Genomic DNA, 6,368 nt, shown 5'->3' with positions numbered 1-6,368 from the left:
TTTTGTTGTTGTTAAGTTTTAATTAATATACGTATAGGTATTTCAACCCACTTGATAGTTATATGGAGTAATAAAAAAATTCGATCAAATAGTGCGGTGGTTTGAAACTCACCTCTTCAGATGAATAAGTAGGGAGTATGCAGTGGTGGAGCCACGTATGGATTGGGATTGACCATGACCTACCCATTTATTATGTGAAAATACCATATTACCCTTAAGTTAATTTTAATATTATTATCATGCCACCCACCAACTATCCACTCCCATTACCATTTTTCTCCAAAAGCGTACACTTCTCATCAATTTCTCTCCTCTTTCTTGAAACCTAGCAAGCCCCTAACTCATCTGCTATTTTCTTTCTTTTCCAATTTTAGTTGATAATTCTCTATGTTACGAAAATCAGTGTAATGAGTGCATTTGAATATTTTGGTCAAGAAAAAATTGCTATTAAAGGTTCTTAAAGAGTGTCTCAGGAAGACTTGTTAACATTTCTTTAAGGATCTTAAATTTAGACTCGTTAACATTCTTTAAGGATCTCAAATTTAGAAAATATTTTGGTCAAGAAAAGCACATTAATTTTAAACTGAAAAAAGAAGATAAAACATTTAATTACTCTTAAAACTTACGAAAATTTAAACACGCTAAAAGCAGAAGAAACTTTAATGTGACATAAAATACATGATAAATTCAGGAAAACGAATTTCCTCGTTTGTGTGCAATTTCGAACAAAAACGAAGGAAAGGTTATCAAGGTGTGAAGGGAATGATGATGCTTGGGAGTGGAGGTCGAAAAACAGAGGTTTTTTTGTTTATTAATCCAGCTTACAAGTTGTTTGAGGAATGTTTTGTTCAAGAGGAAAGTAGGGATTTTATAATGGGTCTTGTTAACGAGTGTTTTCGGAATATTTTTTAAATATTTTTAATAAAAAAATTATTCTTTAAAAAAATTAAAGACTTCAATTTTCAATATAATAAATGTAGAAACTTTTGTAAAACCTTATCATTTTTTGTGCTGCTCCGGAATACTTGTTAACATTTTCCTTTTTAAAAGAAGGTGTTTGTGGAGTGCTTGGGTGATGTATTGTGAACCTTTGGATTGTTGTTTTTCTTTTTGGGGGTTGTAGTTTGTTTGTGACTTTCAGTTCGTATCCTATTTAAGACAACTTTTTTTTGTCATATTTAGAAGCATCATATCGTTGCATGGACATTGTGAGTTTATCCATAAGAGAAATGATATATGTATATTTACTTTTTAACAACTTTCTCTCTTATATTTATATTATATTTTTAATCTTTTTTTTTTTTTTCTTTCTCTCTCTATTGTTTTGGACCAATAGAAATAGAGTAAATAAAAGTTGTCATCAAAGTTGTTAGATATGGTTGTACAAATATCACAACTCTATTCATAATTTAATCGTTTCTTGGTTTTAGCAATTTTGAAATTTATATTTTACTCGATTCATGTAATTTTTACCAATTTGAATGAATGTATTACTTTTAGTATGAAAAAAAATGTTAGCAATATTGATTTTGGAAATATAACATCCAATTTGATAGATAGATCGACTTTTTTTTATGTAGTTGTGCTAGTGTGTATATATATTTGGATAAAATTATGATATAATAGAAGAGAAGTGCTACAACATTCACTTTTGAACATTTTTTAGCACTTATTTTTTTATTGGATGAAATCAATGTACGTCTCATCATTTTACGTGGTTTTAATTTTCAACGTATAAACTCACGTTGATTTAAATCAATAAGAGAGTGATTTTTAGAAAGAATAAGTATTCAAAAGAGAGTGTTGCTAGTCTTACTCGTATTAGAATATTATGACTTCGTTTGGTCCATATGGCCTATATTTAGTGAGATAAAATTTGATTTTTTTTAACGACAAATATTAACAATTTAGTTACTATATTAGTTTTCACCTTCATTTAAATTTGAACTCAAGATCTTAAATTCTTTATCTCTTAACGCAAATTAGTTGATCTATCAAATTTCCTACAACAGTTGATCATCACCGTTGATAATTGAGTCTATATTCGAATAGTAAACTTTTATGTGAGAAAATGACACCAACCAAAACCCTTAATTAATTTATTGAAGAGTAAATTACACTCCCATCCCCTCAAATTTGCTTGAATTACACTCTCCTCCCCTCTTATGTTAAAATATACACTCCCCTCCCCTCTTATTCAAAACATATTAGAAAAAATTTCCGCTCCCCTAAGAGAAGCTTGAATTACATTCCCCTCACCCCTTATGTTAAAATCTACACTTTACTCCCTCAATATATATTTTTTATTTCTAACAATCTAGAAAAATAATAATAATCTAACACACTTCGAAAAAAATAGTATTGCGGGTCTATTTTAATATAATAAAAAATTGAATACATATTTTTCGCTATTTTTTATTCATAATTTCATTAATATGTAGTTTTAAACCCTATTATAAATATGAAACAACCAAAAATAAAATAAAATATGTGAAAAATTACTAAAGACAATAAAGCATGGTTATTTGAAAGTTAATTTTATACTCTAAATTATAAAATTAATAGCAAAATATTTAAATTTAATTATCATTGACATTTAAATTATAAAGAAATGAATTAATTTTTCTTAAATGATGGGGTAAAATTTATATATATCATAAAAATATTTATTTATGTTAAAATAGATTAAAGTGTAGTGCATATTTAATTATTAAGGGAGAGGGTTGTAATTCAAGCATCTTATAAGGGAGGGGATTATAAATTTTATTTTTCAAGGGAGGAGAATGTATATTTTAACATAAGAGGGGATGAGAGTGTTATTCAAGTATCTTTGAGGGGAGGGGAGTGTAATTTACTCTTTATTAAAAGATAAAAAACATTACCCTTAAAAACATACACACCATATAATTAATTAATATCATGATTGTTGTTGTTGATAATGGATGAGTCCAAGAATATAAAAAAAAAAAAAAAAAAAAAAAAATAGACTGTAAACGAAATAAGCACGTGCCCAAAAGGATACAAAAATACAAATTACACGTATATGGAAGTATGAACATACATTTTACCCTTTCTAAAAGATATGGGGACTTCTCTCAAAAAAAAAAAAAAAGATATGAGAACTTTAAGCTCTGTTTGATAAAAATAATGGATGATTGATAGATGTAAAATTACATAAAATGACATTTTAAATTCATAATAAAGTTTATATCAATTAATGTTTAAAGTATTTAAAAATTAAAAATTATTAATTTAATATTATTATTAAATTAATTTTTAATTCCTAAATGTTAATTTATATTTATTTTCATTTGCTTAAAAAATTAGATATAAAAAGTGTAAAAAAGTTTAAAACGTAACAATAAATAAAATATAGTTTGTACATATATATATATATAGCGAAGGTAAATGTAACGTTTTAATTTTTTTTTTTTTGTAGAAAATTATTGTCCTTGTTCTTATTCTCTACAATTCTGATATATCACACAAAAATAACCTGTCACTTCACGAAAAAAAAATATGACATTAAATATTGAAATAATCACACAAAAAATACGTAACAGTTGTAACGAAAAAACTTAAACGTAACGGTAAAAAAAACATTTTTTTCTATTGAGAAAAAAAAGGATCTTTCATTTATAAAAAAAAAAAAAAAACATTCATATTTAAAACATATGTATTTTACTTTATAATATAATAAATGATTAAGGGTAAAAAATAAAATTTAGTTAGAATAATAAGGGTAAAACTGAAATTAAAAGTGAAAAGCTATAAGCTATAAGCTCAAACGCTACTTTGAATAGCTTTTAAAAAATAGCTTATAAACTCCTAAAATAAACTATAAACTCGTAGTAAAAAAATGTTACCAAACAACTTTTTTTTATCAAATAAGTTTATAAACTATAAGATATCAACTATAAGCTCATTTTTTGATCTCATCAAAGCTTAGAAAACGTGATAACGCTAATGCAAGAGCCAAGAGGCCATGGATGATAGATGGGTCCATTTGGCACATGACATGACATGACATAAGTGTTTGTCGTTCATAGGATTTTAGGTGTCCTTCTCCATAACCTTGCAGACTTTAACAAATTATTTATTATTTTACTGATATATCACATGTTGGTAAATGCTACTTTATGACTATGAATGATGACAATACTTTTACGGTGCCGTTTAGCCTGAGAATGGCTAGTTTTTTTTCCATCATAGAAAAAACCAGTTTTGATTGATAGGTGGCAATTCCTGGTCTGTAGACAAAAATATAAAAAATTGTGCAAATATATTTTAACATTTGTTGTCTCTTTCTAGTTCACATCCCCTTTTCCTTTATCAGAACATCTCCCTTGTTTGTTAACAAGAAACACTTCCTTTAAGGTTCAATTAAAGATGTTATTACTCAAACATTTGGATCGTCTTCTTAACCCAGATACTGGAAAGAAAGAAAAAATTAAACCTTTGGTACTAAAAGTTTCCATCTAAACAGCTAATAATGTTTGATTACTGAGGAATTCGTCAACCACATGTGTGGAATTCATATGAATTTTGATGTTTAACTCCTCAGTTCGTCTGAAATGGAACGGTTCGGTGACTGACCCAAATCTAGATTTTTGTTGTTTTCTTCACTATGTTAAAAGATGTTGGATCATATATGAACTTTATGTGACTAACCCAGATTTGTTTCGGATTCTTATGCAAACCCATTTTCATGTATTTGAGCTTAATTTGACATTGGAGAGAAGATTGAATTGAGAAGAAAAATTAATATACTATAAAAACAAATAAATCAATTAATATACTATAAACTATTAGTGGTGGGGTCAATTTTTTTGATTTCATGAACAAGTGGAAAAAGTCACTAGAAGGTACCTCATACAAGATCTAAACCATTGAATTAAACTAATAATATATTTATGGTTGAAAGGACTATTTTCCCATCATGGGAAACAATTTTCCATTCCCATGCTAAATTCCACCTACTTTTACTAACTTACGGACGTTGTTTCTTTATACCCAATTTTTTTTGTCTCTTGGCATATTCTTTGATACCTTCATCATGTCACAATGTTGCCATTCTGTAGCGAATAAGTATGTACGTTTGAATCTATGACTGATGAGACTGATGGTGATTTTAGAAATATAAAATAAATTTTGATTGTTACACGTACGACGTGGTTAAATATATATTCAGGAATCCAGAAGTCCTAGCGTAAAATGTCGAAATTGTTAGGACGGATGTTATGATCGGGGTTCGAACCCCGATACCTCCATTTATGTATGTGAGTTTATAATGGCTTTGCCATTTCGTCTATCTACCAAAAAAAATATATATATATTCAGGAGAATTAAGTTTGAACTCTTCTGTAAAAAAAAAGTTTGAACTCTAAATTCTAATTTCCATTTTAGATTTGGATCTTCTATAATGATAAAGTGTATATATATTTTTTTTTTTGAAAGAAGTGATAAAGTATCTTCTAATCTTGTACCAAAAAAAAGTATCTTCTAATCTATAATAAAGAGTATGTTTGATTCAACTTTCAACAAGTCAAAATTGATTTTAATTTATAATTAATTTTGATACGTTTGCATGTTTAAGGTGGAATTAGCTCTAAACTTAAATCGAAAATTTGAAGTTTCTGACTTTTATAGTTGACTTTTAACCTATAACTTATTGATCAAATTACTTTTATATGAGTTTATGTAAATATAAATTATTTTACATTTATTTAAGAGGGAATTGAGTAAATCTAGTGATTTGTACTAAAAGATAAATAGTCAGAGGTTTCGAGTTTAAATTCAGACAAAATATTAATATTTATTTAAAAATATATTTTGTTATGAAGACACTCAAAAAATTCAACAACATTTAGAGCATCCACTATTGTGGATGTTTCACCTATTTAGCACCGGAATTAATAAGCACTCTTATTGTGGAGATAAAATGTTTGGTGTCTATAAAGAATGTGGTTATATAAACACTCTCTCTTTAATTTTCTTGGACCATATGTAATAAATTGTACACAAATTAATAAACTTTGTTGAAATACAATAACATTGAGTTATTAATAGGATCTATTTTCTGAGATGTTGGGTTGGAGAGATTAGGTGATTAGTAAGTAATATCATTGAAAATTAAAAAAATATATGATGTGTATATGCATGATCCATTTAAACCCTCAAAATGGAGCGATATGTTGTTGATGGTCTTAAAACAACCTCGGCAGCTTTTGCCTGTTCCCATGCCCAACTTTTGCCAGTAGCAACCTTCCCATGCCCAAACCTTCCATGCGTCCACCTCACCTATATTCTGCAGTGTGGATAGGGTCCATGACTCCATGCGAGTACATGCCTCCAGAGTGAAGGACAAG

The sequence above is a fragment of the Medicago truncatula genome, chromosome 5 (genome assembly GCF_003473485.1).
Source record: "Medicago truncatula cultivar Jemalong A17 chromosome 5, MtrunA17r5.0-ANR, whole genome shotgun sequence".
Lineage (NCBI taxonomy): Eukaryota > Viridiplantae > Streptophyta > Magnoliopsida > Fabales > Fabaceae > Medicago > Medicago truncatula.
This window is presented reverse-complemented; position numbering follows the sequence as displayed.